A 15,425-nucleotide genomic window follows, 5' to 3' on the forward strand; every position below is an offset into this window, starting at 1 on the left:
CCAATTTTTTTAAAAATAACTTTTTTCTAGGTAATTACATTTTCCCTCTTCCGGGTATTCACGCGAGCAAACATAAGGTTTATCTGCAAACAAGTTGTAGATTACATGTACTATTGAGCAATCAGTGAAAAATGTTGCTTGGTGTATCGTTGTGTGCACTTGTTGTGAAAGGCTATAGAAGACTAGCTTGCTCTGTTGTATCCTTTTTTGTGATAATGGCAGAGAAGAGTGGAAATCCCATTATTGAGAAGCTTGACAAGAACAACTACTCTTCATGGAAGTTCTGTGTGACGAACTTCCTCATTGGAAAGGGCCTTTATGAGTTTATTTCATGTGAAGAAAAGGAGCCAAAGCTGGGTATCCCTTCGACTATAGATGAATTAAAGGCATGGAAAGAGTGGAATCCAAAAGACGAAAAGGTGATGTACTGGCTATTTGCAGTCATTGATAATACTATGCTAGGACATATCAGGAATGCAGAAACTTCACATGCAGCTTGGACAATTTTGAGAACATGTTTTCAGTAAATACAAAGGCATGAAAGATTCAACTCGAGCTAGAGTTGAATACATTGAAGAAAGAAAAAATGTCTGTCAATGAGTATGTATTGAAGGTGAGGAGCATTGTAGATGCTTTAGCAGCGATTGATGCAATGCTTAATGATGATGATTTGGTTTCATCCACTTTGAGTGGACTCAATAATGAGAAGGCATGAAAATCATTTGTTACTTCAGTATACGTACGGAAGCCATTTTCAGATTTTGATGAGTTGGTCTCTCTCATGATTATCGAAGAGATCAATATGCAAGGTGACTCGTCTGAAAGAAATGGTGAACATGTCCAAGCATTTTACTCAAGTTCAGGAAGGGGACTTAGTAGATCCTCTTCGAGAGGTTGTGGTATGGAACACGTGCTAGCGATAACCAGCAAAATAGGTTCAATCAACAAGTTGATGAAATACAGGTTTCAGGAGGCCAAGAAACCTTTAGAGGCAAGGGGAGCTCTAGAGGAAGAGGCGGATGGCAGAATAGAGGTTCTAGAAATTCTGCTATTGTTTGCCATTATTGTGGCAAGAGAGGTCATATTGCATCCCATTGTTATGATAAGAAGGATGATATTCGCAGTGGTAAATTGCAGCAATGAAACTATGCATCGTCTTCATAACAGAATGAAGACAAAAATGAGCATATGTTTGTTATGCAGCATATAATGAATGCAGTTATAAGAAAGGGGACACATGATGATGTATGATATGTTGATTCAGGTGCATCTAATCATACGACCAGTCATGTTGAATGGTTTGGAGAGATGCAGGACTTACAAAATCCAAGTTATGTGCATACATGTAATGATTCATGCCACCCAATTTCACACATTGAAAAGATTCCCTTGTCCTTGTATGATGGCCAGACAAAGAGTCTGTCAGATGTATTACATGTGCCATCAATCACAAAGAATCTAGTGTCTGTTGGCCAAATGGTAGAGTAGGAGTTGCAGGTCCGATTCAATGCAAAAGGTTGTTTTGTAGAAGACTTTAACGATAAGTACAGGTTGATCGCAAAAGGAAGTAGAGTTGGCCACATGTTCACTTTAGATGCTGGAATTGCTGCAATGGATGCTACTATGTATGCTAAAGGAAAAGGAGTAGTTGTAGATATTGAAATATGGCATAAACATATTGGACATGCAAATATGCAAAGGTTGAAATTAACGCAGTTTAGAGGATTGGTTACAGGGTTGCCTTCTTTTAGAGTTGCAGAATTGTATAAAGTTTGTGCGAAGCATGCCAGTTTGGTAAGCATGCAAGACAACCCTTCTTGCATGACAGAGAAGTGAGCAAAAATATACTTGATGTAGTGAATACAAATGTCTGGAGACCTACACATAATGTATCTCTTGGTGGCGGCAAATACTTTGTCACATTTATTGATGACTATTCAAGGAAGCTATGGGTATATTTCATGAAGGAAAAGAGTAATGTATTTGAGCACTTCAAATCTTTCAAGGCAGCTGTTGAAACAGAAACAGGCTTGAAAGTGAAGTACTTGAGATCAGATGGAGGGGGAGAGTACCTCTCTAACGAGTTTAGTAGCACTGGGTGCAGAGAAGCATCGAAAGTTCCGAAGCTTATTTGGAGTTGCAGAGATAGAGTTGAGCTTGAGGGGGAATGTTGAGATGGCAAGCTCAACACGTGCAGACATTGATGATGAACCGCCTAGCTAGATGGGTCCGCACGTCTACACTTAGCACGATAGTGGTCATTATGATACTCACATGGCCAATGACTTATCAATTATTATATTTAGTTTGTTACACCTACCTATAGCTGGCAAAGATATAGCGCCAGTCGATTAGTGTAGTTTGTTATGCATTGTTTGACTTACTAGGCCACTTTCCTTTATGTTGTATCTTATCTATACTTTGTGTACATTGTGCAGTGTGTGGAAGAAGAAGAAGAAATTAGCAAGAAAACGTTTTGGCCTCCATTTCTCTTCTTGTGTTCTTGAGTGAGCTTTCTCTTGTATATGCAGTGTGTGTTTGGTGCAGCAGCTCAAGCAAGTCCTCCCACCATATGATTCTTAAAAAATATATATATGCTAGTCACTAGAGGTGGTAAAAAGGGGACTATGTATTATCTCTATTGCAAGGCACTTCCTAGAAAGTTTGTTGTAGTTGCTGAAGTACAGTCACACATGGAGTTATGGCACAAGCATCTTGGACATATGAGCCAAAAGGTTTTGCAAGCACTTTCTTCACTTCGAAGAGTTGATGTGAAAAACTCAAAGCTTGACTTTTGTGATGATTGTGTTCTTGGTAAACATTTAAAGAGTCCATACTCTCATGGAGCCTCTAGGAAGACATGTATCTTGGATTTAGTCCATTATGATGTTTGCACCATGCCAATAAAAACTCGTAGTGGTTTTTGTTATTTTATGTTTTTTATTGATGACCACTCTAGGAAGCTGTGGGTCTACTTGCTAAATCAGAAAAGTGAGGCATTGGATGCTTTTAAAAGGTTTTATGCATTGGTTAATACTCAAAAGAGCTTAAAGTTAAAATGCATAAGAACAGATAATGGGGGAGAGTATGTATCTAAAGAATTCAATAAGTTTTGTGATAACAATGGGATTAAATAAGAGCTTATAGCTCCTTATAATCCATCATCTAATGGTGTGGTTGAGCGAATGAATCACACATTATGTGAGAAAATTCAGTGCATAGTGTCCACAGCTAATCTCTCGCAATCGTTTTGGAAAGAGGCACTTAAAACTACGGTGCATATTGCAATTGATCTCCACAGCGTGCACTTAAAAGTGGCATCCCTAAAGAGGTTTGGTCTGGCAAACCTACTTCATATGACCACTTAAGGCTCTTTGGCTGCGAATGCTATGTACATGTACCTGTTGATAGCAAAACCAAACTTGACATGAAATCTCATGCAGACATATTCATGGGTTATGGAGATGAAAGTGAAATGGGCTATAGAGATTGGGTTCCAAGCATGAAAAAGGTGCTATTCAGCTTGGGATGAGTCAAAGCTACCGAAAAATGTCACATCTAATGGCTTAAACAAAAAGAAAGTTAAAGTTTAGCATGATCAGTCACTTGAGCAGTTATCGGCCATTGAAAATTCAGCTCCTTTTGATGTTGATTATGACAATCAATGTATCATTATTGAGCCCTAAAAAAATGGGCAGCAAGGGGATACTAAACATCAGTTTGAGCATCAAAATCAGCATGATGAGAATGAATTACAGGAGCCTAAAATTGTATTACAACAACTTGTGAAAGGTGAGAAGGATCGAAGCTTGCTTGGAAGTGAGCTATAGCTATGGCGGAGAGCAAGAGCAAGAAGAGAGAGAGACACAAATGGAAACTCCAACAGTCACAATGTGTAACCGGGCCTTCTTTTATTCAAACTGTCACTAAAAGAATAAAGAATAAAGTGACCGTGACGGGTGCTTAGTACTGTCAGTGTAGTAATACACGGGCGGCTAGACAGAGGCGCCTTTCCCCCCAACAACCTCTCGCTTAAAGGTGAATCTGTCCCAGTGAGGAGTGAAAAGAAAAAGAAAAGACAGTACAATGTACACATGTACAACAGGATGAGAAAAAACATAATCTCATCCAACACCCATCAATCTCCTGGGGAAGGCAAAGCGCTCAGTAGTGAGGTTTTTCATGAGTAGATCTGCACGATTTTTGTTAATGGAGATCTTGACAAGGTCAACAAACTTGTCCTCCACAACCCCACGTATGAAGTGATACCTCACCTCAATGTGTTTCATCTTCACATGGAAGACTGGATGCTTGGCTAGCTGAATAGCACTTACAGAAGCCGAATGCAGCGTAGGTATAGTATCAATCCCAAGGTCATGAACCAAACGGCCCAATCATATGGCCTCCTTGCAAGCCTCAATGGTGGCCGCAACATACTCGGCCTCAATGGTAGAGAGAGTCGTACACTTTTGAACCCTGGACATCCAAGAAACAGCACCTCTAGCATAGGTAAAGACATAGCTAGAAGTGGACTTCCTACTATTTGTATGTCCTGCATAATCGGAGTCTATGTAGCCCATAACTTCTATATCCAGGCTGCCATAGCAAATATACATATCTGATGTGTCCTTCAGGTATCTCATGATACCCTTTATGACATCCCAATGCTTTTTTCCAAGTGTAGCAATATAGCATGCCACAACACCAACTGCAAAGGCAATATCTGGACGAGTAGCTATCATGGCATACATCAAACTGCCCACGGATGATGCATAAGGGATCTTGACCATCTTGGCCCTCTGCTCATCCGTCTGCAGACAATCGGCCTGTGAAACCTTCACATAAGAAGGTAATGGACAGCCAATAGGATTTATGTCATGCATGTGGAAACGCTCAAGGACTTTATGAATGTACTCCCTCTGTGAGAGGTAGAGTAGTCCCTGATGCCTATCACACTTAATGCGTATACTAAGAATGTGAGAGGCCTGTCCCAAATCCTTCATCTCAAAGCTCTTCTTCAGTTGAGATTTAAGAGCATCCAGCTCATCATGAGCTTTCCCTGCTATTAGCATATCATCCACATAAAGTACCAAAATAAGCAATGAGCCATCACATGCTTTCTTCATGTAAAGACATAGATCCATAGCACTTCTGATATAGCCTTGTGACTGCATAAAGGCATCAAACTTATGATACCACTCCCTAGGTGCCTGCTTCAAGCCATAAAGACTTTTCTTCAACTTGCATACTGGGTGCTCCCTGCCAGGTTTTGCAAAGCCCTTAGGTTGCTCCATGTATATCTCATCATGCAAATCCCCATGCAAGAATGTCATCTTGACATCCATCTAGTACAAGTCCAAGTCAAGCTACGCAACTAAGGCCAAAACCAAGCGTAGGGTGGTCATCTTGACCACAGGAGAAAAGACTTCATCAAAGTCAATTCCATGCTCCTGTTTAAAACCCTTAGCGACAAGTCTTGCTGCCTTATAAGCCGGCTTGGTACTTTTTAGCTTGTACACCCATTTGCATGGTAAAGCCTTCTTGCCCTGAGGCAGTGCAACCAAATCCCAAGTCATATTCTTGTGCAAGGAGTCTATCTCAAACTGCATAGCCCTCTCCCAGGAGTGACTGTCACCCTTGCGCATAGCCTCATCATAGGTGAGAGGCTCTCCTACATCTGTAACCAAGACATAATGCATCAAGGGCTCAAATCTATCAGGTGGACGTCTATCTCTAGTAGACCGTCTCATGGCAGGCTCTGCGGCCGGTCCAACACCCTGCCCATGTGTACCAACTACTGCTGCAGGTTGTCCAACTGGCTATGCAGGAGCATGTGGCTCCTCTTGGAATATAACCCTGCGTATCTCTACCACCTTCTCAGGCTGCCTATGCATCTTGCCTTCATGGAAGGCTACATCATGGCTGCAGATGACTTTCTGCGCTTGCGGATCCTAGAGGCGATAACCCATCTTGCCTACATCCCCATAGCCAAGGAAAATGCATTTGACACTCTTAGGATCCAACTTAGTACGCTTGTCTTTGGGCATATGGTAGAATGCCTCACATCCAAAGACACGCAGATGCGCATAAGATGGGGGTTTCCCAGTCCATACCTTCTTTGCAACGTGGAAATCCAAACCACTAGAAGGTGATCTATTTATGACATGCATAGTTGTATTGACTACCTTAGCCCAAAAGTTTTGTGGTAAGCCTGCATGGCTAAGCATAGTGCGTACACGCTCCTGGATGGTTCTATTCATCCGCTCAGCCAAACCATTCTGGGGTGGAGAATAGGGGGTGGCCAATCGACGCTTAATATCCCTCTCATCACATAGTTGCTTAAAAGCACGTGACACATATTCTCCCCCATTGTCAATCCTAAGGCATTTCAGCCTATGCCCAGTTTGAATTTCAACAAATACAAGCCATCTCTGAAATACAGCCAAGACATCGGACTTAAGCTTAATGGGGTAAGCCCAGACTTTACGGGAAAAATCATCAATGAATGTCACAAAATACTTTGCACCACCTATAGACTGACAGGGCCCACAAACATCCGAATGTAGCAATGCCAGGGGCTCACTCATGTGTGTCCTACCAAACTTCTTATGTGTATTCCTAGTCTGTCTACCATAAATACAATGCCTTTCCCCTTCTCTTTGCGCTTCTCATTGTGACAAAGTAGAGTTGCAGCATTGGAATGTGTGTACAAGAGGGAGAAGAGAGCTCAAAAGTACAAGAACAATATCATGTTTACTAAGTTTCTTACAAGTACAACTTGGGTACACTCTCCCACACATTATAGTGACCCATAGGCTATTTAAATAGCCTCTGCCAAGGCTAGGGTTAGGGTTTTCCCTACCCCTAAGGCTATTCACATCCATCTGCCCTCATACACCCTTGCTTACATTGGGTTCCTATGCCTATCTTCTAACACCCCCCCAATGCCAGGGTGGCATTGGATTATAAAGCATGTAAGATGTCCCCCACCCTTAAACAACTGGGATGCCTTTATAAATTAGGCTACAATAGTGTTTTTAGGTAGGTGGTTTAAAGACTCAAAAAAGTCGATCTTTAGATAGATTGGAGGCATAATTGGCCACCAGTTCTTTGGGTACATCAGGAGTGTTGGGGCATTTACTAGTGATATGCCCTGCCCTCTTGTATTTGTTACATTTCATTTTCTTTGGATACTTCTTCCAACAGTTGTTTACAAGATGTCCTTTTTTCTTACAGAAGGAACATCTAGTGAGAATTGTATGTACCAATACTTGGTCACGGGAAGTTGAAGATGCCTGACTGGTGTTGCCTTCTTTGTGGTTCCTCTTTTCTTCATCCAAACAAGATTGGATAGTACTTGCCGATGTAGGATCTGGAATGTTGGTAAGAGTGGTCACAAGGGTAGGAAACACATTTTTTACAGTTTTTAGGAGAATAGCAATAGCATCTTCTTCATGTATTGGAGCTTGTACTGAGGCAAGCTGTGCCATAAGTCCCTTCATGTGAGAGATGAATTTTCCCAAGTCTTCTCCTAATCGATATTCCAAGCTAAAGAATTCAATTTTAAGGAAGATTTTAGTATTTTTACCAGTGGCTCCATAAAGCTTTTCAAGCTCATCACATTTTTCTTTAGCAGTATTTAGTTGATCAACATGATGAATATCCAAGTGTAACATGATGATTGCCTGGGCACGTTGGTTATCCTCTATATCAATGAGATTTGCAAAGTTTACAGCTCTAGTGTCTTGAATGAGAGGCCAACACCCTCTCTCCATCATCTTGTACTTGATAAGTACATGCCATGGGTGGAAATCTTTGCCATCAAATTTTCGAATTTGAGGACGGACATCAGCATATGTTGTGGCCATTGGGAAGGTCTTACCACTTGCTAGAAGAAGGGCAGTGTCTAGTCCCTTAAAAGTTTGCCACTAAATGCGAATGCAAATCAAAGTTGTAATGAGGAGAAAGGCTAAAGATCATACATATGTATAATTTCAAAATATGAATTTGGTGGTCCTTTCTTATGAGCAATCTTCTTCCGAGGTTTAATGGTCTTTTTAGGCTTCAATGATTTGAACCTAGACTGGACTTCAGGCTCCTCCTTGTGGTACAACTCAGTGGATTACCCTTGTGTTGGACAAGGATGGTCTATGATTTCAATGCTTGTTGCTAATGATTCCGAGGAGAGTACAATGACACTCATCCCTCTAATTTCATTGACCAATGTACTTAAGAAAAAATCACTCAAGATATGCAATACACTTCTAGTGTATGATGGTCTATGTGTTTATAGTTGTACACATAGCCTCACAGCTTGAAGCAAGGTACTTAGCTGTTTTAATTTCCTGATGAAAACATTCAAATTATGTAAGTATTAGCAGCAATGATGATTAAGCAATGTGCCTTAGTGCTTACAAGCACTCATCTGTAGCTTATGTTGCTAGAGATGGTAAATGTCAGTCTTGATAAGCTTCTTGACGACTTTTCAAGTGCATTAACCTTTGAGATTAGGTTCCTAGATTAGTAGCTGACTCAGAAGGAGTTAACTCAGTGATTAAAATCATTGTTAATGACCAAATATTGAGAAATTTAAAAGTTGAAGAAGCTTGAAGCTTCCTGGCTATGGCTTCTAGGAAACTGTCAGTTACGGTTTGGCTTCTAGCAGCCAATAGAGGTCAAAATTCCCAGAGCCCTCTTAGGGAGAGATGGCCCACTAGGGGGGCTATAAAAGCCCTATGGTGCCTACCATCATTGCATCTCCCACAGCCCGCGCTACAGTACGAACTACCCACCTTCCCAGAATTGTGTCATTTTGACACAGAATGCAATGTCATGCTTGTTGATGCCCAATGTTATGTTTTGAAGTGCCATGCAGTTGTGCCCTGAGGTTGAGAGAAGGTTTGTAGAAGATGGCAGGAGCCTAGATGCCCTCCTTTGCTTGCAGCAAGTCCACCAAGGTCAGGGGGTTCAAAAACACGCTATGGAGGTGAAGAAGATGGATGAAAGATGGAGTTCTTTTTGTGCACTTAGTGGAGCTGAGATTTGATGAAGCTGAGGGGATCAAAGGAGGCTCTGATACCATGTGAGAAACCAGAGTTGTAGCATTGCTATGTGTGCACAAGAGGGAGAAGAGAGCTCAAAAGTACAAGAACAATATCTTGTTTACTAAGTTGCCTACAAGTACAACTTGGGTACACTCTCCCACACATGATAGTGATCCATAGGCTGTTTATATAGCCTTTGCCAAGCTAGGGTTAGGGTTTTCCTGCCCCTAAGGCTATTCACATCCATCTACCCTCATACACCCTTGCTTATAGTGGGTTCCTATGCCTATCTTCTAACACTCATTGCGCAACTCAAAACACAGTGGCCGTATATGACCCTTCTTGTTGCAATGATGACATGTCACATTAGCATTTCTCCCACGAGACTTGCTGCGCGACTTACCATGCGACTTAGACCTAGACTTCTATGAGTCTATGCCATGGCCATTTCCATGATCATTCTTGCCATTACCATCTCTGCCTCTAACAGTCAAAGCATGCGACACATGAGAGGCATCCAAGTTCTTATGGTTGATCTCTTCCTGCAGAAAAGCACTCTCTACATCAGGCAAGTTCAAAATAGTAGCAGGAGCACATAAGGCAATGTGAAATACATCCCATGACTCACTTAGAGTCCAAAGAAAAAAAAATGGAGTGACCTCATAATTAAAGGTAATAAAACTTGCATTTAAAGATTGAAATACTAATTTTAGTAATTGCACTCATTAAACGGAGCCAACAAGTGTGATACATAAATAGTATCCAGCATGACCATATCATGACTTTTAAAACTCTCACATCTCTACCTCCAATGACACAGACAAGTGCCTCACAATGAACAACTTGTGCCACGCGTAAGGCCCAACACTTCTACCCTAACTCCATCTGTCACTGTCCATCCTCCACAACCTGCTCGACAAGCTACCATGGAGTGTGTTGTGGTAAGGAAAAGTAACATCCATGCATCCTTGAGAACATGATTAGCTAGGAGCTCCATGACAGAATTCCATCCCCCAATCCATGTACAGCACTATCTTTAGGGAGACGAACCACCATGATATCGCATGTTGTGTTTGTGGTTTCTTCTTCAACCTCGACCATATCGTGATGGTTGACCTCCTCCAATGCCTCTACCAATCGAGAGAATGCCTCACTTGCCTGCTTATTTTGCAATGCATCTCCAATCTCGAATGGGTCACATAACACAGTATGCCACTCCACCTTCACCATCATACTAGCATGGGAGAAAACAACTTGCAAGGGGTCTTCCATGGGGCTTTCAATGTTGTGGACCTCTGCACATTGACTCTTCGATTAGTAACATATTCTTCTTATTGCATGTTATCGATAGATAATATTCTTCTTATACGTTTGTTTCCTTGCATGTGTGGTTGGAACATCTTGCACCATTTTAGCTTCATGGGAAACAATGTCTTGCAAGGGGACTTCCAAGTGACTTTTAGTATGGCCCTTTTCATGATAAATTCATAATTAGCAACATATTTTTAGTTCAAAATGTTACCGTAGATAGTATTATTGAGACACGTTAGTTCACCAGTGTCTGTGGGGATTGGTACATCCTCCAGCATTATAGGTTGAAAATAAAAATTTGTATCCCTCTCTGCAAAAATACAGACCATTCTTATTGGCATTGTATCGTGGGAAAAAAAACACTAGTCACACTTGTTTACTGGTAGCTGCCATGTTCCCTAGCACAGCTAGTCTGTGTTCTTGCATTCTTTCCTTCCCTACACAGGGACACACATCCCTATTAACATCATATAATGATAGAATGTTTTAAAGCTCTAACATCATCCAAAATGCGACATGTGTGGAATTCACAAGCATTGTTTCTTTACGTCTCTGCGCACGAGCCATGTCCGATGTGACCTCAAATCTAAGACACTCGGTTCTTCCACCCTTTGCATGTTAAAAATATTCTTGATGTTACTTTGGTTATGAACAATAATTGTGTGCCTTCACATCATGAGTTTCTTACAAAAGCAAGCTTACCATCTTGGTGCTCTACAATACGTGTGTTAATTCGATGTGATGCCTCACTGCTTCTCGTCATTATTGTGCATCTCTCTATAGTAGTGTGTAAGGTAACACTCTCCACCGCAAGATCTGGAAGAACTTGTTGTATCCTTCTATCCATGCCAATGTCATGGACCTCCTTAGTGATACCTTCCATTGTGATATGCTCTTCAATGGTATCAACAAAGGGGCCTACATGGTTTGGTGGTTACGATTCATATTCAAGAAAATATTTTCACTGGAGGGACACAAGAGATGTCTTGGCTATAGCACTTCAAAACATCAAACCTTTTAGGTGTGGAGAAACCAAATTAATTGGTAATGAGCGCCTTGGCTTCTCTTCAATGATATTGGATGTGTGCTTGCTCTTCTATTTTCTTTTTATAGTAACTGCACTGCTAGTATAATTTTCCAGTGAATCCATCATAGTCTCTTTATTAGGAGATAACAAAGTGCAATATACTCCTAAGAATGCAACTCATTTTACTTACCATGCCTCTGGATCCTTGTGTCTCTTGTGTTTGTTTTTTCCTTTAGTATTTTTGGTACAAACCCTTCTCATTGGAGGTGTACTCACCTTCTAGATAGTTGAGGAAAATAGGGCATTTTTGATATACCTCCTCATCCCACTCTTGCTGTATCTGGTAATCCTCATACATGCACTGATCCTCCTTCACATTTGCCCAATCCTCACACTCTTCTGGTAGAGTTTGTATAGCCCCCCTCTCCATTTGTCCATACATGAACTTGACTTGCAAATTCACCATTACAATTTTGGAATGGATTAGTAAAATAGCACCGCAAACATGCTACTAAAGAAGGATATTGTGAACTACCTATATATAAGCCTCCATGCTACCAACTGTGCCATGCAAGAATGAATGTCGGCTTTCCGTGTGCTTGCACCCATGCCTTTGCCTCATCAGTTAGCTTGTCAAAAATAGTTGCATGGTTAGCTTGCCCTAGCATCCTTGCTTCATAAATAAGGTTTGGATACGAGGTATGGACAACCCCCTTTTGTGGTAGCCTGTGTACATTCTATATTAGGATCTCATGAATATGGTCCATTGTATACCTATTTGTACGAGAAATAGTTGACAAAATCTCCCCCTCTACCACACTTGTCACTTTCACAAGGCGTCAATCAACGCGCACATGTTGCCTCATGTTATTTGGAAAGGCTGTTGCAAACAATTAATTATGTTAACAATGATGTAAGCAACAAAGACATTGCAGAATGTTAAGGTCCTATGGTTTAGGGCCACTCACATTTACATATCTCATTCATCCATGCTGTGAGTCGATGGTTACCATCCCAAACATAAAACATGCAATTTGACAAAAAGGCCCAATCGGTGTCGTTGATTTCTATCTCAAAGTCCTCATGCCTCTTTAGTCAATGGGGGTCCCACTCATTTCTAATCATATCATCAACCACCTTGCACTGGTGCCTTGGAGTCTCTATTGATACTATGAATATGCCCATCTCTCTAACGTACTTGTTTCTAAAAAAGGTTTTCGAGAGTTGCTTATACCTCGATGTGACTTGTCTAATTGTAGGCATGGAAACCAAATGACATAATGGGATGGGTGGCAAAGGGGTGGTTGTCTGCATTAGAATGAGTTGATGAAGTAATTAATGTCCAATCAATGTAAAGAAATAAAAACCATAATCTAAATCATGTTGCCATCTCTTATAAGCACTCCACGTCAATGTTTCCAACTGGTCTTCTATGCATGCTTGCACAATACATTTATCACAAGTGACTGTGAGAGCAGTCTCACCAGTTGTTTCATCGGTATGTGTCATGCGCTTCTTTTCAATTCACACGTAGGCGTCATAGTCCATAGTTGAGGGCATCGTTGGCAGTGCTCTGGTGGTGGATGCGTCCAACTTTTGCCGCTTTGGGTCTTGCCTAGACTTGGCATCCGCCACAGCCAACCTTTTGGCTCCTGCCCCTGGTGCCATTTCTTGTCCTTTCGTGACCAGGAACTACATCATGGACATGAGCTGAGTGGTGTTCATGGTAGACATTGGCTCCTGCGTGGTGGAGGTGGTGGTGGCGGTCCGAGGTGTGAGAGTTAAAGGGAGAGGATACAATGGGGCCTTGCCCTTCCTCGTGACAACTGGGGCTACTTCAGCGCTACCGCTTGGTTTGCCTTCGTGCCGTGGGCTCAAGGTGGCCATTCCTCTGGAGCCGTGGGTCTCCTCTACGACCTGTGCATGGCCTTCACCATGTCTTCATCTTCCTTTCTCCTTAGCTCTTCTGCCTCTTTCTCAGCTCTTCTCTTTCTCTCATCTTCGGCCTTCCTCAACTCAGCCCATTCCTCCCTTGTGATTGTTTCTTTTGTCTCCTTTTGTAGCTTTGATGGGGTTCCCTTCATTTGTGCCTTTGGCTCTCCTTGGTAGGACTGTGTCTCCTACTCTTCCTTTTCACTTATAGTCCTTTCGCTTGACTGCACCTGTTTGTGGTGAGGCAATCGGTCAGGGGTTTCCCCTACTCCCTCTCCACCTTCCTCTGTGTCCTTTAAGGCCTCCTGGATAATGACCGTTAGGATTCCACCGAACCTGATGGTGGATGCCTTGGAGGAGGACTTCTTTCGAGTTGATCTTGTTGTGGAGGCCGAGGATTCTCCTCCTGCCATTGCTCTATTGGTGGTCAAAGCTTTCACTCAGCTTTCAATAGTTTTTCGCATGAAGGTGTTCCAATCTATTTCATCTGGGGATCCTGCTACGATGCTCTCCAACAGTGGCATCCGGATTCTGCTCATAAGGGCATTGTACCTTTGACTGGAAAAGAGAACATGGACCATCTTTGCCTACAGCTTGATCTTAGGATTTGGGATATCCGCTAAGCTTATCCCATCCATTGCTCCACCACCGCAGGGCTCAATTCCACCTCCACTTGGTGGGTTTCTTACCCTTTCCTGATTGTCACCATGGCACAGTTCCTTTCGGCATTGAAGCCCCTAAAAAATTCTATGCACTTTTCATAGTTGATGTTCTCTACATACTTCTATAGATTGCACTGGTCCAGGAGTTGTTTAATGGGTGGCTATTCCATGATGGTGCCTTCTAGGTTTAAGGAGTGCTTGAATGTGAACTGGCTATAGCCCCTCATTTCTACCGTCAAGCCATACTTAGCTTGCTCTTTCTCCGTGAAGGGAAGCTTGCTACCTTTATCTTACTCTGCCATTTTACGTTCCTGTCATATATCATGGTTCACCATTAGTATTCTTAAGAAATTTTCTTACTGGAGGATAAACAGGGATTGATCATGCTTTTATGGAAAGAAGAACATGCTTTAAGCATAAAAATAGATTTTTTCTTCAAGCAGGTCTATTCATTTCTAGGATTTTATGATACTTTTCCTTGATTTCACCTTACTTCACCTTATCCCCTCCCCCTTTGGGAATGAGAAGAATCCTTCCTAGGACATTTGAGTACATCATAGTGCTATCTACTTTGGCAGAAGCCAATCATAGAAATCAAGGTTGTATTCCAAGTGGACAGCATGACGATCAAGATTACGAAGATTAATGCATACTTGGGTAATGTACATTAAGACATCGGTTAGAAAATCATTCGAGTTGATGTGGCTAGTCATATGTAGCTCTTCTTCCGTAAGAATGCGATCAATGTACGGATGGGCCAAGACCTGGTCGTCTAGATGTTTGTGTCGAGTGATGGCCAATACCCTAAAAAAGGTTGGTGCTACGTAAGTCAGGTCATAATCGGTTGTTTTGATGGCACAGCACTGCTTAGAATTAGTCATTTTTTGGCAATCTTGTTTTCTCCCATTGGAGACATAGGTTACACCATTTTTGTAGGAATGAGGAGTTAGAGACAGCGAGGTGAGTGAGTTCCTCAAGCTCAACAGTTGATGCAGATCTTTGGGGCTTGTGGTATGATGTTATTAGCCGTCTGATGAACGTGCGCTCTTTTGAGATTTCACCATTATCAATCAACTCCTTTGAGACTTTGGGGCATGTTACGGTCATAAACTCGTATTCTTCCCAAGTGCAGGATAAGGAACTAACCTCATTGGCAAGGGGTTCGTCAAGCAAGCCAAGTCTTTCATAGCTCCTAGCGAATGTAGTAAAGGTGTTATCCAAGAGCTTGATGCAAGTCACCAAGTCATCTTCTGTATTGTCAGCAAAGTCCTTGGCGACCAATAGAAATGAACGTTGCTCATAGGAAGGCCTAAGACCTGTTGGTGGTTGGGGTGGAATTGAGCTAGACCCTAATGGTTCGAGGGGTGGCGGACTTGAAAGTAGTGTTTTTAAGGGTAGCTCTGTAATCTGATTCATGTGTCCAGTATCATGACCGAATCTACCACAGCT

This window comes from Lygodium microphyllum, chromosome 18 (assembly GCF_053477565.2).
Source record: "Lygodium microphyllum isolate KBCC chromosome 18, Lygodium_microphyllum_v1.1.10, whole genome shotgun sequence".
NCBI lineage: Eukaryota > Viridiplantae > Streptophyta > Polypodiopsida > Schizaeales > Lygodiaceae > Lygodium > Lygodium microphyllum.